This window comes from Hipposideros armiger, unplaced genomic scaffold (genome assembly GCF_001890085.2).
Source record: "Hipposideros armiger isolate ML-2016 unplaced genomic scaffold, ASM189008v1 scaffold_142, whole genome shotgun sequence".
Classification (NCBI taxonomy): Eukaryota; Metazoa; Chordata; class Mammalia; order Chiroptera; family Hipposideridae; genus Hipposideros; species Hipposideros armiger.
The window spans coordinates 3,013,635-3,035,719 of NW_017731492.1; the positions used below are offsets into that span (position 1 = coordinate 3,013,635).

General features: G+C 35.4%; 1 protein-coding gene across 5 annotated transcripts in view; it reads left to right on the forward strand.

Moving 5' to 3' along the window:
• Window positions 1–22,085, forward strand: part of MARCHF1 (membrane associated ring-CH-type finger 1) — a 635,011-nt gene that overhangs the window by 387,390 nt on the left and 225,536 nt on the right. The gene's annotated exons all lie outside the window — the stretch shown is intronic.

Genomic DNA, 22,085 nt, shown 5'->3' on the forward strand with positions numbered 1-22,085 from the left:
TATATATATATATATATATATATATATATTCACATATAGATGACATACAATATTATACAACCTCAGCTTCAGGTATACAGTGCAGTGATCAAGCTTCTACGCCATCCGTGAAGTAGTCTCCCTAACAAGACGTGACCACCTGACACCCTACAAAATATTTACAACATTATTAATTATATTCCCCAAACTGTCTTTCATATCCCTGTGGCAATATTGTAGTTACCAATTTATGCTGCCTAATCCCTTCCCCTTCTCCCTCATCCCCACCCCCCTCCCAACTAGCAACCATCAGTTTTTTTGTCTATGTACGTTTTTAATATATAGTCTTAAAATGTCTGAAAAAAGTATTCAAAAATTATAATTTTCAAATTGTAAATTAAATAATTGCAAAAATGATTTGAGGACAAGATAATGATATGCTCTTTTATGTTTTGTTGTCTGCATTAAGTTCAAATGCTTGGTTTTCGCTAGCCATTATTTCCCAGTGATTAGGAAAAGAGATTTCATCAGCAAAAGGAGTTTTATATGCTCTTTGTGTAAATTTTGGCTGCAACATTCTTCATTTTGATTTAAAGAAGGAAAATTCCATTTAATCTCTGAGTTTTATTTTGACATATTAGATATATTTTAATTATTAGTTTATCATTTTATAAGAACACAAGTGTTTTCATTAGCCTTGGTTTTATTAGCTGATAAACATATAATTAAATATGAGCAAATATTTTAGGCTTGTGTTTTTGCTTTTGTGTTATTTGATGATTTCTATTATTTCACGTAGAAATAATGATCTTGAACAAACATTACTGTGTGGATATCAAGAGAAACCATGTGAAGGAATAGACTTTCAGTTGACAAAACATAGAAGTGGGAATTCTGCTTAAGTTTCATCACCTTAGATTTTGGGGATGGGGGAGGGTATGGAGAAATATAAGCAACATGACTAAACAGGCAAAGTTCTAGGGAATAGAATCTTTGAAATACCATCGGCATGGCTTCACCTCACTCTAATATCACCTTTTGTAAATTATTATTTTCAATAAAACTGCTTGGCCTGGGTTAACACCACTTATACACGTGGTACACAATATTTATTCATAAAGCTGGACTTTGTCAGGTGTCATGAGTAGCTAAAATTTTTTAAATAAAAAAAATTACTTCTGTGCTTTTATAAGAGTGGCTTTAATGCTTAATTCCTAGTTCATAGAACCACAGATCAAAACCATAAAACATCTTGAGCCAACATTTGGTCTGGCTTTCTTTTATAATTGGGTAACATAATATTAGCTTTATTTTACAGATGTATAGAAACTGGCCCAGAGAAATTAACTGACTTTACAAGTGTCACTTAGCTAGTAAATAAAATAGGATTCCTAGAAGCTATGTTTTTCAAGGCAAGGCCTTTTCTATTATACCATATCATCTTGCTTTTTTGATGACATTTTCTTCCCATTCAAATACTTTTTGTAGAAAGAAAAAGAAATCCAGTTACCAACTTAATTAAATCCAGTAATTAACCTTTTAATATCTAAAGCTGTGTGACAGGGTAAAATCTAGCCACTGTAACATAACTTCTAAAATATCAGTTTCTTAACATAGAAAAATCAAATATTTATTTCTTATGTCATAGCCCACGTGTCCTAGGCAGCTGTCTTTCAAGATTCACTGTCATGCAAAGACACAGACATTTTTCAACTTGTGATGCTGCCTTCTTAAGCCCATGGCCTCTCTTAGATCACAGAGGGAAAGGAACAGACTGCATGGGCCGTTGTGCATGGACTGGGACAGAACGGCATTGAATGTGTGGACATCCTCGCATTGGCCAGGACATAGTTTCATAGTCCCACCATAAAGGAGGCTGGTAAACGTTAGGGAGCTGCGTTGCCAGGAAAAACAGATGGAATTAGCGAGCATCTAACCCATCTCTGCCACAGTCCACCTTTCTAGTCGCCAAATATTCATGTCATGTTTCCACTCCTGAAGAAGGATCATTACATTCCAAGAGCGATAAGTAAAAATTATTTCAGCCCCTGGATGCAGCTCAAGTTCATGATTTCTGCTTATTCATTGTCCTCATCAAATAATCATGAAGGTGAATCACCTATGAATAAATTATCTGTATTTTGCAACCAGCTTCCAACGTGGATTTATACCCAATGTACTGGTGGGGAGTAGGAAGAGGGAAGACACAATAAATACTCATACTTGGAAAGAGAAAGAATCAGATACACATGGAAATCATAGGTGAAATCCTACCAGACAGACATGATAAGGTTTTCCTAACTTAGACATCTGGGAGGATCCTTGAATAGGCTTTGTCTATTTTCCTTGTCTATGGTTCTTTTTAGCCTCTGGATATGCCCCAGGAAGTTCTTTCTTCTTTATTATTCTACTTGTCCATATTTGATATGCCTCTTAAGGGTTGTATAGCCTTCAATATTTTTTCCTGTTTGAGAAAAATTATTGGACCAAGAGTTGTTTTAAGTCTTGAATATTTCAAGGCACATATTTCTTGGATCATGGTATTTTACGACTACAGTCCTTTGAAATATTCATAGGGTTCTGATCTATTTGCCCCCTGATAGTCCATTTGCCTAGGAAAGTTGTTTCTTGGATGCCTTTGACTTTCTCTTCTCTTATGTCTGTCTCTCAAGATGATATTATCTTGAAAAACATGCAGGAGGACCATGTCCTTAACCTGATGTTTTGCCAGAGTTACTTTGTTCAACTGAGTTTTACTTCAGTTCTAAACCTCATATTTGCCTTGAGTCACTATTCATACGTAAATTTTTGTTGGAACTTTGCTATTCAATGCTTGCCTCAGTGTCACTCCCACCATTTGGGGTTTAGAAGAAGCCAGACATTTTGTCCAATAAGCTCTGAAACTTCTGGAGTCTCTTTATTCTGTGTCAGATCTGCTTTCACACTAGCTAATTGGTTTCTGAGCTTACATCTCTCCTGTAACACCTTGCTGAATGTAGCCAGTGATAGCCAGCATACATTAAGTTTTGTTTTTCTATCTATTTTGAGTGTTGCCAGCCCAGCAGTCCCACTGTCTGTTTCTCAAGTGAATTCAAACGGCAGTTTTACCAATAGTTTTGCCAAAACATCACGCAGATAAATGGCTTTTTTACCTTTGAAATCCATTTCCATGCTACCCATGGCCCAACCATTAAATAATTACCACATATTTTAGATTTTTTTATGGTAACACAGGCTTCAGCTACCAATTTCTGTATTTGACCTAGTTAGAAAAGTTGGGGTACAGCTGGGAAAGCAGACAACAGTTATTTTAATGGAGGTTATCATATGAAAAATTATTTAATCTGCTGTTGTGAGACTGGAAAAGTCAAAAGTTAAGAAGGTACACAAGTTTAGTAACTGCTGAAAGTAATAACCATCCATATGGGGGAGTGACATAGGGAGGAAATTAGAGTTATTTATTTAATTATTATTATTATTTTTTTTTTTTAGCTGAGCCATCCTGCTACCTGTTGGCAGCTCAGCGGCTGCTCAGCTCGGGCTGGACTCGAACCGCTGTTGCTCAGAGCTCAAACTCTTGAGCGAGCTCTTAACCAACTGAGCCACTCGGCCGGCCCTTATTTAATTTTTTAAAAAGATTTTTATTGGGGAATTGGGGGGATGGGAATTGGAGGAAGGGGAACAGACAAGTTGCTGTCGTTTTTTGTTCTTAGTCTAGTTGTGGAGGACGTTGCTTCACTGCCCCAAGTTGGCACCATCATTGCACTCTTCCCAGGCGAGGCAGATCAGTCGCCGGCTTCTGGATGGCCGCTCACTGCGGCTGCTGGCCGCTCACGCTGGCTGATGGCTACACATGGTAGCCCATGGCAACCCACTGCCACAGGGGCTGCAGCCTCCGCTGTTGCGGGTGACTCACGGCAGCCCAGCTCCAGGTTGAGCTGTTGTTCAGCATCTTAGCTGTGGAGGGCAGTGTCACTGGCCCTCATATGTGGGATCCGAACTGGGACCCTCTGGCATCCCAAGCCAGTTCTTAACCATCGCGCCACTCGGCCGGCCCCTAAACTAGAGTTATTTTAACCTAAAAGGCTGAAGGAAAGGCCTCTGAACTGCACTCTGAGGAAAGATCCTTCACAGCTGTTGCAGTAAGCTCTAAAATTCAGAGGAGGGACCCTGACGATATTGGACTCAGATCTCTGAAGGGTGTGCATCTCTCAATCTTTATATATTCAAGTGGCAGGTAGGGGATGGTGCAGTAAAGATTAATTCAAGGAGTGTGAAAAAAAAATAGAAACTGTACCCAACTTCCACTGTTGACTTAAAGAAGTGTTACTGGGATGGTACTAACAGAAACAGAGGGTAAGCGAGAAGAAGAGAGCCCTTTCTCTCTCCTCCGGTATTCTACATTGGCAGACCTGATCTTGGCAGTGACATTGGCAGAACCTGACCAAGAAGTAAATGTCAAAAGAGAAATCTGGTTTGAAGGCTCCCAGCATCTTAAAGTAGAATATAGAAGAATGCAATTAGAGCTGAGTAACAGCAGCTTAGTAATGAGCATAAAACTTAAGAATAGGAGCTGTAACAACTAAACTCAGAAATTTCAAAGGCTTAATATGACAGGTTTGGTTTTGCTCGTGACTAGGTCTGATGCAGGACATTTGACCCTTCAACAATGAATGCAGGAATCCCTGGTCTTCTCATCTCACAGGACTAGTATCTTGAACACAGCACTCTGAGTTTATCACGTAAGGGAAAGAGTAGGAACCGGTGATCATGGAGGTACCTGGTTAGGTTTGGAAGTGATGTGTATCGCTTCTGCCTTGGAACCATTGGATGGAAACCAGAGACATACCTGTGTATCTGTCAGGATGATGTGAGATAAAATCATCCTATATGACCAAAATTATGACATTGAGAGCATATAGCCAGCCTCTACCAGAAATGCATTTCTTCTTCGAGAGGTAGGTAGCATTTTGTCCTGAATTTCCATTTTGTATACCCATGCTTTTATTATTTCTCTTCTGCAATCATCCAGAGCATTTGAGCCTTTCCTGTATATATCATACCCCTATCTAAAGATGCTGATGAGGAGGAAGATGACTGATTAATATATGCCAGGGGCTTTTCTATGCATTTTACACATATTATTGTTTTTAATACAAGAATCCAATGGAGTGTAGGAATGACTATTATCCCTATTTTATGGACCAGGCAACTGAGGCATAGAGAAATGTAAAAACTTGCTTAAAGTTCCTTAGGTAATAACTGGTGAAGCTAAGAATCTAACAATCCTAGGAGCCCAAATCCAGAGGGCCATTCTGCCATGGGGGGAAAAACAGTTATCATTTGAATTGTATACATTTGGCTAAACACAAAGATTGTAAATGAGATAATAATACATCACAGTGTGGCATAAGGACAAATAGGGCCTTTATAATCTCATGATTATGTATGTCTGTTGGACTATTATCTGCTCTGCATTGACTGATATAAATATGACCAACTTCATAGCCATTTTCACCATGGCATCCTCAATAGCTGACCTAGTAGAAAAGAAGTTTTGTTTTTCTTTTTTAATCTATAAGGTAGGTAATTCAGACTACCTGATTTTAAAATTCAGAAAAGATTTATTTAGCTTAAAATCTTTCAGTTTGAACAAGAACATTGAGAGGTTTGAGAGATTATATTTATTAATCAACAACCTTCACAATTGTAACCTAACGGGCAGGGGAGCCCTTTGTATGATAAGCAAAGAAGAAATGTCTCTTTTAAATCTATTATAAATCAAGTTTACATGGTAAAATCAAACAAACAAACAAAAAACATCGTATACCGACTATACCCTTAAGCAATTTCCAGAATCAAATCATAGTTTCAATATTAAATTTAAAATGACAGCAAAGGAGATTATAAGAGTCAGAAATAAGAAGGTGAGAGATTTTTTTATGAGGTATTGAATTGAAAAAAAATCTGTGGAACTCAAAATAGGGAGATCAAAAAATGTCATTTTAGATAGTTATCAACAACTCCAGAGAAAGTTCCTTTCTTATAATCAATGTGAGTCTCTGAGACTATAAATAGACTATAATTGTGCCAGTATGTGTGTTCAATGAGGAGATTTGCCACTTCCAAATATGTACCCATTGGCTCAGGGCACATTTTCCATCCTTCTATGTATGTGGTCTGTGTTGAGGTGCTGGCTGCTCTAGAAAAGACAAGACAAGAGACTGGATGAAAAAGGTTTCAAGAAGTGTGTAATGCATATACAGAGGGTGCCAAAAAAAATTATACACATTTTAAGAAAGGAAACAAGTATTAAAATCATAATGCTCAATATATACTGACAACAAAAGATGAATACAAGTCATGTGTATACATTATTTTGGCATCCCGGCATATAAAACTCAAATGATTTGTAATATTCCTAAGGCTTTATAATTTTTGTTTCCATTGTTTTATTATAACTCACAGCCATACTGAAATTCATACAATACAAATTTAATGATCCAAGTAATGAAGTACACATGTTGTTAAGAGTTTTAGGTAATTCACTTCAAATCATAAGGACCTAGATCTTCTAGTTTCTAGGTTATTTATATACCACACCTATTATCAGAAGCGATACTGCTATTGGCATACTAGAAGTGAAAACACTGTAGCTCAAAAAAGTGTAACTCTCCCAAGTAGCAAGTAAGAAGAGAGAATTAGTGAGGCTGATTTCTGTCTGATTTTAAATTCCAAGATTTATCCAATTTACTATAAACTCTCCATAAGAATAAGACGTAACTTGTTGATAATACACATTTTAAATATGAAATTTACAGCTACTAGACAAAATACCTCCTTACACAACCTGATACATATGTATTAATAAAACAAGCAGCTAAAAAGATTCATATTTAATTGTGTCATGTTTTATTTTCAAAATAGAAGGGTTGCGTGGAAGGTTGAAGTTCCATATCATTTAAGCTTACGAAAAATCAGAAATGAAAATGATGTCCTTTTATTTTGACTTCTTTTAGAAGCATGTAGATGGAGTCATGTTTTAATTGAAGAATCATAGCATTCGCAGCTTTTTTGTTCTCATTGCTCATAGGCTCAACTGTCATTTATTTTGTATTCTTTTCAGCCAGCCCACTTGGGCATTTGTGTAATATAGAAGAAATCAGATCCTGAATTTGAAACTTTTTCATCTAGAATCCCATTCTTTATGAATTAATGAACACTGACATCCCCTGGATATCATACAGAAAATAAATAAAGGTATAGAATTTATATAACTTTAATTAATTACAGTTGATCTTACCATTTAAAAGAACAATATCACAGGAGAGTGAAATTTGATGAAAACCTAAAAGAAAGTTAAGTGGTGAGGTGGAGTTTTTGCTATAGACAGATGAGTATAGCATATCTTTCTTTATTTTGTGCCAAAACTTGTAAAAGTGAGGTGGAGTGGATAAGATTTGCTTTTTGAAATAGCCATATCCAAGCCTAGGAGGCTGAAGTATTTTGTATTAAAAATTAGCAAAATGTTTTAAATTATTGGCCTTCTGTTCATAATATTCAGCAATGCTATTGGTTGAATTGATTAGAGTATGGTGCATTGAATCTAATATATAATACTTAATCACCAATTGAAGTGAAGAATTCTATTCTTCTGATCAGCGACCATAACATTTGATCCTCGTCAACTATCTTGATGCATGGGTGTTAACAAAACTGAAGGAAAAATTACTCTGCTTCATAAATTAGTAATATGGAGATGATGTTTATTATATAAATTAAGGAGATGGTATGAAGACCGTAGATGTGTTTCTCATGGGTCTAGATTATGTGTCTCCAAGTTTCTTTCCCTAGATCTTTCCACGGATAGCTTCTTCCCTCAGGACTTGGCGTGTCTATCATAACAGCCTTGACTGGAATTGCTCCCAATATTGCACGAACTATGTCTCTTCACCCATGCACTCTCTGTGCCAATTCTGATTTTCTTTTTTTCATAGACTCATCTTTATCTGAAAATATTTCTATAAATATGAATGCATGTTGGTTTGTTTTCTGTTTTTCTACACTAGGGTATAATAAGAAAAAGGGAAGATTTGTCCTATTTACTTCTATATCTCTGGTGTTTGGAATATAAAAGAAAATTAATACAATTTGTGGAAGGGATAAATACTTTGAGCATAGAGCATTTACTGAGCAAAAGTGAAAATTTTTTGTTGTTTATAAAGTGCTATTAAGTACAATATCTCATATATTAAATTCCCTCTTCTTACTAGAAATGTCTTATGCCTTAAAATATGGATGAACTGATTTTAAAAATCAAACAGTTCTGAGATGATTTCTATGACCAAAATGCAGAGTTAAATTTTGGAAACTAACATTATGATTATAAAAAGTACATTCTGTTGTAATAATATAATGCTACTTTGGTAAGAATTTAAAATACTGCAGATCAAACATATGTGATGGAAAAAGAACTGACTCTGGGTGGTGAACACACAATGTGATATGTAGATGATATATTACAGATTTGTATACCTGAAATATATGTAACTTTATTAACAGTTGTCACCCCCAATAAACTTTAATTAAAAAATAACTGCAGATAGTTTTCCCAATGCATAAGACAATCAAACATAAATTTGTCCTTATTAAGAAATCGCATTTACCAATTGATATTTACCAGAATCATCTTCCTCACTCTCTTTCCAATTACTCTCACTGTCTACTTTTAGTCTTTGCAGGCTAAAGGAAATCATATATCTGCCTATAACAAATGGACTGGTATTGCCCCACAAACATAACCTCTTTAGAAACCAAAGAAAGGTAAATAGAAAGAGGAGTTTGAGTATATTAAATTTCTCATTAAACCTATTGACTTATTTTGAACAGGCTCACCATTATTTTTTTTAGTGTCTGAGCAAGTGGGCCAGTTGTTTATTTTGCAATGGCCTTTATGCATTTTGAAAATAAATTATGTCAGGGAAGATAGAGTTTGCAGGATTTTCTTTCTCCTTTTAATTCTTTCTTATTCGATCATTTATTAGTTATTGAGTTATTGTTTTTAATAGATATTATAGAGCTTTTATTAAGTACTGCCAAAGGCAATAGTGAATAAAATATAAATTTTTATTAGAATAACTATAAAAAAGTGAGGGAAATTAAATAAAAGACATTATGCCTTCAAAAGCTTTGATTTTTGTAAGAAAGTAAAAATCATTAAAAATATATCCCAATGGTTGTTATGGAAACAGACTGAATTGAAGAATGCAAAGGGGGAGACAGATACATCACACCAGGAAGAAAACTTACATTTGCTGCATAGCTTAAAGTAGCATATTAACTTTAATTGTATAGTTACTGAACAATGTCAAAACACGATTATTCACAATTGTAATAATTGAGCTAAAAATGCTCCTCGTACGAAGAGATCTTTTCCTCTAAGGAGTAAATCACGAGATCATCTCACAGCTGCTCTTTATCAAAATGTGTCATATGTGTCTGTTTAATTTAGATATAAATTAGATTGTGAGCTCCTCAGAAAGATGTGTAATTCTCAATAGTTGCTTAATTCTACTATCTGAATAGTATTTAGAAGACATGGTTTTTACATATCCTAATTTAAGTACCTGAGGACCAATAGGCAGAGTTGTGTATACCCAAATAGGACAGGCCTCGTGTTTTGTGTGTGGAATTATGGAACCCATTTCTCTCCACTCACAAATGACAGAGATGGCAAAGTTTTCTTCTTTGTCCTTGATTTGGTGGGAGTGTTGTTATGCTTTGTGGGGAGGGAGCAGGCAGGATCGATTGAATTGATATTCGTTTTTGCCTCAGCATAACAATTGTCCCTGGAAATAAGTGGACCGTGTCCGAGTCTGACTGAAAATTCCAGAGCTATTTCTGTGCAACAGTTTTCTTATTCAAAAGACAGACAAGATAGAGCTCTTAGATAAATTTATATCTTAAAACCCAATAATTAATCATACAGTAATAGTATTTTTAATGCCTATTCTATGCCAAAGAGTTTAGAACTGTATCCCAAAAGTCTATGGTAACTCTTCAAGTAGGTATTACTCTTCTCATCACACAGACAGAGACACTGAGGTTCAAAAGATCAGGCAAGTGGCAGAGCAGGAATCCAGAGTCCTAAATGTTTCCAGTCCCCGATGCTACTTCATAGAGAATTTCTTGTTTATATAAATATGTGACAGTTACATGATACTACATGACAGTGCTTAACCTACAACAAGTTCTCTACTGATTGACCATCTAGTTATCGCACTGCCTGATGAACGGCTTGGCATCCAGGGTTATGCATTGTTGAGTTATAGTTTGGGACTCCAGAGCTGTGTGTTATCAAGGAACAGAATAGGGGTAAGTAGATCACAGAGGAAATGAGGGATTTGGAACTGTTTGAATCACAGTAATCACCCTGTTTAGAAAGTGCCTTCATTTATTCATTTAGCTACTCTACTGAGAGTCAGCTATGTGGCAAGCACTATGCTATGCTATGCTACACTATGCTGTGCTATACAATAAATAAATAGTATTGGAAAAAAAATAGACACAGTCCTTATCCTCAAGAGCCTAGTGAAGAAAATAAGTAAATGAATAGGTGTAGAGTAGGGTGGGGAGTAAACAGAGGGTGTTAGAAGAACCCTCAGATGGGTCCCTAACCCAGCTGTGGAGGTTCAAGTGTTCCCCAAGCACCACTAAGGGCTGGTGATGTAAAAAGGACGGTGGTAAGGAGAAAAGAGGAAGGGGCCTTCTGTGATCCTGTATAAACCACTTACGTACAAATTAAACTATTGTGTTCTGTTTATTTTGAAAGACATATTATCTATTTGGTATAGTAAGTAAACAAAATCATCTTCAGGAATTGAGTTACAGAAATACACTTAATACAAGATTATATTTTCTATAGGTAGTGGAATTAACTAAATAGTTTTGGTGCAATTTCTTTAGCTTTAATATCCAACATATAGTATTTTTGTGTGCTCACTTGGCAAAACACACAGTGGGGAAAATACTACAATAAAAGCTAACATTTGTTGAATACATACTATGTGTCGGGCGCTGTTCTGAGCACCTGACGTGTTCACAACTCATTTGATCCTTACTGCAGGACTGTATGAAACAGCAAATCTCCATTCTGCTGCGGAAAGTGGTAATGTACTTGTGTAAGTTCACCCTGCTAGTAAATCTTATTCTAGAATCCACACTGTATACACTTTGCTATGCTGCAAAGAATGTGCTGAGGAAAAGCTAAAAACACTGACTTTATTAGGTGAATAAAGGTTAATTTTATTTAACCTGAAATAAATTTAATTCAGATTCACATGAAATCTGAATGTGTTTTATACACACACACACACACACACACACACACACACACACCCATTTCACAGATAAACAGATAGAAAAGGTTAGGCTTTGGCTATATATCTTTTCCCAGGGGATTTATTAGGATCTGAAATAGCTCAATGCATTGTATTTATGTAAGAGTGTTAATCTCTTCTAAATTTTTTATTTGTACCTACTAAATGTTAGAGTGCAAATGAAATGTAGTTTTAAATAGTGTTCAAAATAAATTTGGAGATGAAAAATATACTTGCTGGATCTATATTTGAAATAATTGGCTGGATGATTATCCTCATATTTACTAGTAATTATCAACTAAATTTCTGGAGGGAGGGGTAATAGATTCTCTTGTGTAGGCTTAATTTGTTTTAACTGTTTAGCACAATATCATCGAGTAAAATGTGTGTTCAATATATGAAGCCAATCCCCTAGGTTAAAAGCCAAAAGCAACCTTTCAGCTGATGGCCCGTTAAATAATTTTTATATCACCATAGTAATTGCCAACTGTAATTATTAGGTGGAATAATCCGTGAGTATAGCTTTGTGACTCCACATTAAGAAACCAGCAACTCAAATTCAGAAATGCAAACTTAGACACCTGGTTTTTATGTGTCTGATGCAGCCTACAGAAATAAAATTTAATTTAACGATCCAGTAATTCTTTAAACATAAAAAATGAAATAGCTTATACACTGCAGTTACCCGCTTGTCAACTTTCACAGACACATTGTCACACCAACCAGATTTTATTATACATATTGCATTGAGACTGCAAACAAAAATTGGTTGTCTTGTTTTCACAGGTTGAGTAATTTCACCTGTGGAAATTAAACAAACCAACATTATTCAATGGCCATAACATTGCTGATGTTATTGCCTCTTACTATGTTACAATAAACTTAGAAGTTAGAGCAGTCATATGCATACGATTTTATCAAAGCCCAGAATCACATTATTTACTATATTTTATGAAATGTCTTATGGTTAGCTCCACTACTCATGGCTTGTATTAATTCTTTTAGAGACATATTTATACTTAGTGAAAGACATTTTAGAAAACGTGTTTTTTTTTTTACTTAATCTTTATGCAAGGTGTTTGCTCATCTTTGTATAACTATATACATTGATTTTACCGCACACAAGTAGATGCAGAAAAGAGATGGAAAATAAGCCTGCTTCTCCATAAAAAAAAAAATGACTTTATTCTACCTTGTTATTTAAAAGGGATCAAGTGATGTTTTCTTATTAGATTAAAAGGGTCTCTCTTACATCATTGACTTTTCTACTCAGATGTCAACTTTACTTTCATGGCAGTGATTCACACCTTTTCCTTCCTTTGCCGGCCAGCCCTGCTGCAGCCTATGCCGTTGCCGGCGACTCAAGGCATCCCAGCTCCAGGTTGAGCTGTTCACCATTTTAGCTGTAGAGGGCGCAGCGTTACTGGCCCATGTGGGATCCGAACCTGTGGCCCTGCTGCTCAGAGCTCGCACTCCCAAGCCAGCTCTTAACCAATGAGCCACTCGGCCAGCTGCTCTTTTCCTTTCTGATATTGGTATTTTTCACTAGTTTCTTTTTATACTGACATTTCTTAGTTCTGACTAATATTTTCCAAAGAACAAATATTATACTTTGTCAATTTTATCTATTGTATGTTTTTTCTTAATATACTGAGATATATTTTAAATAATATTAAGTTGTATTGAGATATGGTTTAAATAATATTAAGTCCACCCATTTACAGTATATAGCACAATGTTTTTTAGAATATTTAGCAAGGTTTATATTTATTATATTTACAGAGCCACCATCAGTGTTAATCTAATTTTAGAAACTTTTCAGCATCCTCAAAGGAAATTTGTACCATTAACAGTCCCTCACCAGCCCTCCTTCAAAATCCTCCACCCCAGGCCTAGCCAACTACTAATCTAGTTTGTCTCTATAAATTTGTTTATTCTTGATATCTCATACTAATGGAATTATACAATATATAGCTTTTGTGACTGGCTTCGTTTACTTAGCATAATGTTTTTGAGGTTCATCTGTGTCTTAGCATAAACATATATTAGTATAATACTTCATTCCTTTTTATTGCCAAATAGTGTTACATTGTTTGAATACACTACATTTTCTTATCCATTCATCAGTTGATTTGAGTTGTTTCTACTTCTTGGCTACTGTCAATCATTCTATTATGCGCATTTATGTATAGGTATCTATAGTATATGAACAAAAACATTTTCATTTTCTTAGATACATACAAGTGAAATAAATTGATCATAATGGTAACTCTATATTTAACAGTTTGAAGAATTGCCAACATGTTTTTCACAGTGGCTGTGCCATTTGAAATTTCCACCAGAGTATATGAGGGTTTCAATTCTCTGCTTTCTCTCCAGCACTCGTTATTGTCTGTCTGTTTGATTATAGTTGTCCTAGTGGGTGTGATGTGCTCGTTGTGATTTTGATTTTTAATTTACCTAATGACTGTGATGGTGAGCATCTTTTCATAGGTTTATTAGCCACCCATATACCTTCTTTGGAGAAATGTCTATTCAGTTGTCTTTTTATGGCTGCGTTGGCAGAGTTCTTTATATGTTCTAGGCACAAATCTCCTTTACATGATTTTATATATGAATATTTGCAAATGTTTTCTCCCAGTTTGTGAGTTGTGTTTTCACTTTTTTGATGGCACACTTTGAAGCACAATAGCTTTTCACTTTAATGAAATCAACTTATCAATGCTCTCTTTTACTGCTTGTGCTGTTAGTGTTGTATCTAAGAAATCACTGTCAGAATTTTGTAGTTTTAACTCTTATGTTTAGGTCTGTAAGCCACTTTGAGCTAATCTTGTGCATGGTGTGAAGTAGGGATCCACATTCGTTCTTCTGAATGTGGGTTTTCATGCAATTCAGTTGTTCTAGCACCACCTGCCACTCACTAGAAAGACTAGAAAGGCTATTCTTTCCCTATTCAGTTGTCTTGGCACCTGTATATCTGTTTTTAATTTATTTTGTTCTTTTGATTTACAATTTTCTTTCTTGTGTTTACTTGGGGTTCAATTTGTTGTTTATTTTCTCATTTCCTGAGACAGATAATTAGGTCTTTGAATATCAACTTTCCTTTTTTTTCTAATATAGGAGTTTTCAGGGTATAAATTTCCCTCTAAATGTAGCTTTTCCTTTACCACCTACGTGATGCAGAAAATATATTTGATATTAATTATTATTTGATTGAAAATAGTTTTATATTACCACTGAGATTGTTTGTAACCTATAGGATATTAGAAGTATATTTCTTAGCTTTCCAGTTATTTTTTTTGGGGGGGGATTGTTGTCTAATAATAATTTTATTATTGATTTGAGTCCTTTGAATTTGTTCAAATTGCTTTATATCCCACCAAATGGTAATATTGTTAAATGTTCTATGTGCACTTGTAAAGAATGCACGTTTTGCAGTCATCAGGTTCAGTGTTTTCTACAATGAATTTGCTCAAGTTTGTCAAACAATATTTTCAAATATTCTATATTCCCACTGATTTTCTTTTGGTTTGCTTGTTCTAGCAGTACCAGAGAGGTATGATTTCTCTATGATTACAGATTTATCTTTCTGATTTTGTTGATTTTGTTTTATATGTTTTGAAGCTATTCTATTAGTTGCATAACATTTATTTTATTTATATCTTCCTCATGTATTGACCATTTTATCATTATAAAATGTTCTCTATTCACAGTAATAATTCCTTAAAGTCTACTTTGATATTAGTTTAGCTATACCAACTTTCTTTTTGTTATTTTTTTGTATGATACATCTTTTTACATTAACGTTTTCATTTTATCTATCATATCTAAGTTGTCTCATACATAGCTTATTAATAGTAGTAATTTTTTATCCACATAGAAAATGTATTTTTTGTTGAGTTTAGTAACTTTTAATTTTGGTGTTTAAATGTATCTTACCATTTTTGCATCTGTGCCAACTGTTTCTTTGTTCCTATCACCTTAATTTGAATCATAGCTCTGCCACTTTTTACTTGTGCAATCATAGACAAGTTAAGGCTGAGAATGTTTCAGTGATTTGCTGAAGTCTAATAGCACTGGATCAAGAATTCAGTCCTTCCAGCTCCTAATACTTCTTCTAATTGTGATTCATGGTACTTTCAATTCTGAATCTGCCACTAACTAGTAGTGTTTCTTTTAGTTAGACATTCAACTTGCCTATGACGGTAAGCCCATGGTGATTTTAATGTTCCTCCTCAAATAATGGATTCTTATCTTCTAAAACAACCCTATGGTATATGTAGAGCAATTATTAAAACCCATAGTAGAATGGTTTGCTTCCACTTGCTCACCTAAAATTCAACTTCCTCAGCTTGTTCTCCAGTTACTCTGTGAGTTTTCCAGGGGGCTAATTTTCATGAGCTCCAAAATAATGATCTCATATTTTTCTTGTATAGCCCTGTGATCAAGGAGCCATTGTATTTTTTCCTGATAACGGTCCTCTTGGTATCACTGTTTTTGTGGACACTATCCTCTGCTAATAATTACTGTTTCTGCCACTCTGTTAGCCTTAGCCAAAAGGACCCCTTTTATTTCCTGTGTTTGTCTACCTATTCCAAAGGTGGGACTTTATGACTCATAGCAGAGAAACCAAGGTGCATCTTTTAACAAGCCCTGAAGTATAGGGTAGAGATTAAGTGTGAGTCAGAAAATAAATTATAACTATCATGTCCACAGGTGAAGATAGAAATATGGGTCCATCTAAAGCCAGGTCCTTCCAATGATATGGAAACTTATCACTGGGAACATTCTAGCGAGCTTCCTGTTAATTCCTTGCACTAGAAAAAGAAATAAATGTTTCACTCAATCTTGCCCAAGACCATCATATGTTGCCCATCACCACCTTCTTCCAAGGGGAACTGTGCCAAGTTAAGTGCAGTCTGTTTTTATTTTTTCTATCAAGAGACACTTTGTTGTATTATTTTTCCCATCTTACAGATGGGGAAGCTGAGATGACATTTCAAGCAAATTTTCCCTTGTCTATAGCCAAGCAATAAAAGAAAAAGAAACTTTAAAAAATATTTTATATTAAATCTTTATATAAACTAATTATATATGCTTTTGTAAAATACTACATGTGAAACCCTTAAGTTTGAGACACATAGCTAAAATCCTTAGATGGATTGTATTACTCATCTGCCTGGCTGTCTAGAGAGATTCCTGACTCTGGGATTTTAAGACCCCTGGATGTGATTTACCTATTTCTATACATTTATTATAAATTATAATAAGAATGTTATCATAACTAGACTTTATTTATTAACAATATAATTGATACAAATATTTATGTGCATGACCAATGATAGCGTAGGTCTTTCTCTCCAGAAATCTGCACTGACCTGAACATACAAGGTATAATAAATAAAGAGATTGACTTAAGATCCAATATGTGGAAAAGTTTTATTTTCTCATAACACTTTATAGAAATTAAGCAAGCATAATAAATCATGTAAGTTCTGTTTTAGTTACATATATCACAGAAAGTATTGGGAAGGACAGAAAGCAGTCTGTATAATTTCTCAGTTAGGTTATTTGGCAGGTTTTTATCAGGCAAACAATTCCTTCTAGTTTCTTCTAAAGTTACAGCTTTGATGTATGTCTAACAAGGTTTGTTTTCCACATGCTTTTATTTCTGTTTCAAACATGAAATTAGCTCAGGTGCTGATTTACAAGTACAATTTTTTGTTTTGTTTTGTTCTTAGTAAAGAACATATTGTCTCTTTCTCTTCCAAAACAAAGAAGTGAAGTATAAAAACATGTTGCAACTGCTGCTGTTGTTGTTTTAATGTAACAAGGCGGTACATAGCAGCCTGAAGTTCATTGCCTTTTGCTTGTCAGAATGGCTGAGAAATGAAGACAGGATTCTCAATTGTTCCTATTGCTCACAGGTGGACTTGGACTTGATGAAATTGCAGTTCACTGTGTTCTACTTCTAATTGCTTCAGGAAAGCTTCGATTGATGTTACACAAGGGTGTGTACAATACACTGAAACACATTATTCCACAGTAATTGTTCCCATTTCCATTGAAATCTCTGAATTATGTCCACTTTATTCGGTTGTCCTTGCAAATAAAATGACATGCTCCACATTGTGTTATTCTTTTTTCCTATACAAGTAGCCCAGATCACTCAGTCTAAGGTAAAAACAGTAAATAATATTTCAGATCAAACTTTAAACTGAGCTAGATGAAAGAAATTCAATCTATTATTTCCAGTTTGGGGAGTTTTTAGTAGACCTTTCCAGTTTTGCCAGATGAGTTATAATAATCAGAAAAAAAAGTTAATTTTTCATATCACTGTCACACTAGCTCATTTTATTCTCACATCAATTAGATGTATTATGGAGGACAGATATTATTACCTCCATTATACAAATAAGAAAAGCTTGAAGATTTATTCAGGGTAGCACAACTCATCAAGGACGAGACCAGCCCTGGTATCATGTGCTCCTGGCTTTCTACCTTGCTTAGTCCTAACTTGTTGTTTATTCCCATAAATTCTGTGCCTATGTTATATCTGTGTGAAAGGCATCACCATTCATCCATTTGTCCAGATTCGAAAGTGCATTTCTTTCTGTCATGTACCTCACAGCCCAATACACTGTCTTTTCAAGTGTCCCTCAGATGCATCTTGTCAATTTGTGCTCACTTCCGTTCATGAGTTTATCATATCTGCCCTGTAATATTTCAGTAGTCTTCGATTTGTCTTTCTGCTTCCAAGTCTTACTGTTTCTCACATATTTTGATCTTTGCTTAAATGTTGTCTTTCCAAAACATACATGGAACTCAGTGCTTTAAAACCATCAGTGGCTCGGTATTGTCTATGACACAAATGCCAAGCTCGTTAGTGCGGTGTATGAGTGAGCACACTACCAGTAAATAACTCAAGCCCTGTTCTTTATTTTCATGAATCCCTTAAGTGATTCAAGCTCTGCCACACCAAAGAATTGCCACACACACTGAGGAAAAAAAAAAAGGAAAAAAGAAAAAACAACAACAACAACACAGAATGCTGATTATTCTGGACCATTTTCTATTATCTTCCATTGTCTTCATGAATTCACTTAGTTTGGCTTTTTATTGTCTGTTACTAATGTTTGCATTTGGATTTAGCAAATAGGCTGACTTTGGATTTGAGACTAACTCGTAAGCTCCTTTGGGTGTTTTCGTCTGGAAAACTCCCTTCGTTCTAAGACTGCAAAAAGCACTTGAGAGGTATCTGGCAGTCACTCCCTTTCTCAGTCAGAGTTCAGTACAGGCAACAGAAATCACTCTAGGAAGTTAGTTAAGATGAGAATTAAGTGGTTGGAAGGGCTAAAGCATTTGTCAGCTGAGCTTCTTAGAAATATTCCCAGAACCCCACTCAGTGGCCCGGGGAAGAAGAATACTACTAAGTCTGAGATCACTTTTAGTCCTAGAGCATGCTGGAGCAAGAGCTCCCAACTATATTATCACAACTGCCTCTCAGCAGCTACAAAACTAATAACAGATGCTTCACTGTAGCTGCTGGGGAACCTTAACATTTTCACACAGCAACTACCACACAATCACTAGAAAGAAGACCTCATTTCAACTTCCTCAATCTCAGGACAACATGTAATTGATGGATCTAATATGCATCAAGAACCCTAGCTGCAAGGAAATCTGGGGAAAGCAGCTTTTAGCTTTCCAAATGTGGAAGGAGGAAGGGAGGAAGGTTGGGTGTGAACCCATCCAGGGTGTTCGGTATCCTTCCACCTTTAGCTCCTGTGCTGGTCCTCTGACAGCCCAGCATTCGTCTCCTCCCTCTTCTGTACTTTGTACTTTGTTTTTTTTTAGGTACAGAGTTTCCTCCTTTAGTCCAACATGACACATTGATATATAATAATTATATATGATATATATATATATATATATAATTGATATATATATATGAAACATTCCTAGGTAATCTCTGAAAACTTTTGAGTTTATTAGGCATTGTTTAATCCAATCTGCATTTATTTTCCAAACAGTAAAACGGATAAGAAAACTGAAGCTAAATATAAAATGAGTCCTATTCCTGGAATGCTCGAACAGTTTGAATTAAACTTTTGGAGACTAATTAAATTGTTCCCAATTTCAAATTTCCCCTCAAAATCCTGACATTTCAACATTGCTCTAGGCTATACACAGTATGTTTTAGAAACTAAACCAAAAGTGGGGCTGGCCAGATACAATCTATTTGCTATTTGAAAAATTAGTTTCAGAAAATTAGGAAGTCAGGCAAGGCCAAGTTATTAACCTGTTTGCTGGAAAAGATGAAAGGGTTATTTCTTGTGTGTAGTGGAGCCTCAGGTCCAATTGTTTTTCTAATTAATTTATCCACAAACATAGCTTTACATTCACCTCAGTACAAACTTTTAAAGAAAAATTTAAATTCATAATGTACATTTGCATATCTGAAAGTAATGCTGGTGGAAACAATGTTTAGAAATGGAGGTTTGGGTTGTTTTTTGTCGTTGTTGTTTTAAATATATTTTATTGGGGAACAGCCATGGTCATTGGTTACACATTGCTTTCATGCTACAATGGCATAGTTGACTCTTTTAGGGAGGGCACAGCTCACAGTGGCCCATGCGGGGATTGAACCGGCAACCCTGGTGCTATCAGCACCACACTCTAACCAGCTGAGCGAACCAGTCACCCCAAGGTTTGGATTGTTAATGTTGATCACCATCCAGTCCAGGGAGAAGAGTAACCTCCATGCCTTCTTCCCTTTCCTATAGGCCTGTCTGTACTCTCTAGAAATCCAGGGAGGAGCCATTGTGTGATATGGACAGAGAGTAAGGAGATTTGGCAACTTCTCAATATTAAAGTTTCTTACTCTGTGGGTGCCTTAAATTGGTATAGATGAAAATGTGTAAATCAAAAAGGAGAGTCACAAGTATGCTAATAGCACAAGGTGTCTGTAGTAGATTCTAGGAGATGATATTCAAGGAACTTGAATTTTTTTTTTGTATTAAATATAAAAAATACTCTAGTCTTTTTTCTGCCTCTATAATGAAGAATATGGGTGGAAACATTACTGTCGTCTATTTTCAAGATATGGTGGTATTAACCAAAACAAAAGAAAAAAAAAACAAAAGATTTAAGCTGTCATAAATAAAAAGCATTTATATGAGGTAAGGATTGCTATTCAAGAAGCACAGATTCAGGTAGTGACCCAAATTGTGCTCCGAGGAAGACAAAGAAAACCAGAGCTTATGAGGACAAACCCCACAAGTTGTAATAAAAGAGACTTTTCCTGTTGACTGTCTAACATGGTGTGTGAGGACTAGTTCAAAAAAGATTGGTCAGGTCAAGGTGGTGAGAATCTGAGGTAAGCAAGCTCCAGGTTGTGCTTCTACAGGAAGCACAGATGTTCAAGAGTCCAAACCTCATTTAGGTCCTCTGTGCAAATGAAGTATGGTGGCTAGTGAAGCACATTGGCTTCTTTCCAGGCAAAGATTGCAGATGGTCTGGTTGCCATGGTGAGGAGGAAGTGAAGTTTCTGGTCTGATTTCATTGCTGGTTCAAAAGTTCATGGGTAGGATGAGCATAAGGCCAACTTTTTTATGGCCTCCTAGCTCCATTTTAGTTCCCTTTACATTATTCTATCGTGACAATGTCCATGTACAGTAATGTTTCACACACCATCTTGAGCTTCTCTGGGTAAAAGAAGTTCTTAGAAAATCCAAAGCAAATAGGTACTGAGTGAGGAAGTGTGTATCCAATGGTCAGAGATCATGCTGATAAAATGTATTTTTCCTTTGGAATGATCTTTCCTCTTGCTCTTGTGGGTATGAAGGCGTTCTGCTGTGGTACCCAGCATCTCTCTGACTTCAAAGTTGAGTTAGCTGCTCAACCTGGCTATCTAGGTGTTCTTTCCCCTTCTCTTTGTGCCGTGTGCAATGCCTGCACCTGTACCATTGGAATAGAATGACCTCATCAGATTGAAAAGCCTGTACTTCTGTCGTACAGGTAGCTCTACACTCTCAGCCTAGAACCTACAAAGACTGTCTCCTGCTTTTGTTTAACAGGATTAGAATCTCCAATGTTCGGGGTTGAGGGAGAAATTAAAATAGTGATTGATTTTCCACCAGCAAATCGCCAGTGATTTTTTTCCTTATAATGTGTTTCTGATGCCTTGTATGTATAAAACTGAATACATATTTTTTCTGTTTTTAATGGAAATGCCCCATTATTTCTTCATCTCTTGATATCAATTTTACTTCTTTATAAAAATTTTGCTTTTTTTTACACGAAGAACTTGAAGTATATCAGTGGATATGTTTTTCCTTTGGTTTCTTCAAAGTACTCATTTTAATTCCTTGAAATCTGCCTTCATTCAGCTTAATTATGTAGAAGCCATGTTTATATAAGAAAACCACAGTACATAATTCCATAATGATTGAAGTGTTAAGTTTTATTAGAAAAGTGATATGGAAAAATGATATAAAAGATAAAAGTATGAAAACCAGGTGACGATCAATAATCAGTTATTTCTCATGCTCCATTTCACTCTTTTAGTATCAGTCCAGATATTTCTATAGAGTTAAGAGTAAGTATTACAGAAACAAGGAAAATTTAAGAAGTAAACCAAAAGCAAAAGTTTTCAATTAGGATGGAGATCAGGATGACCTGAGGAATCTGTATAGGGGAGAGAGAGAGAGAGAGAGAGAGAGAGAG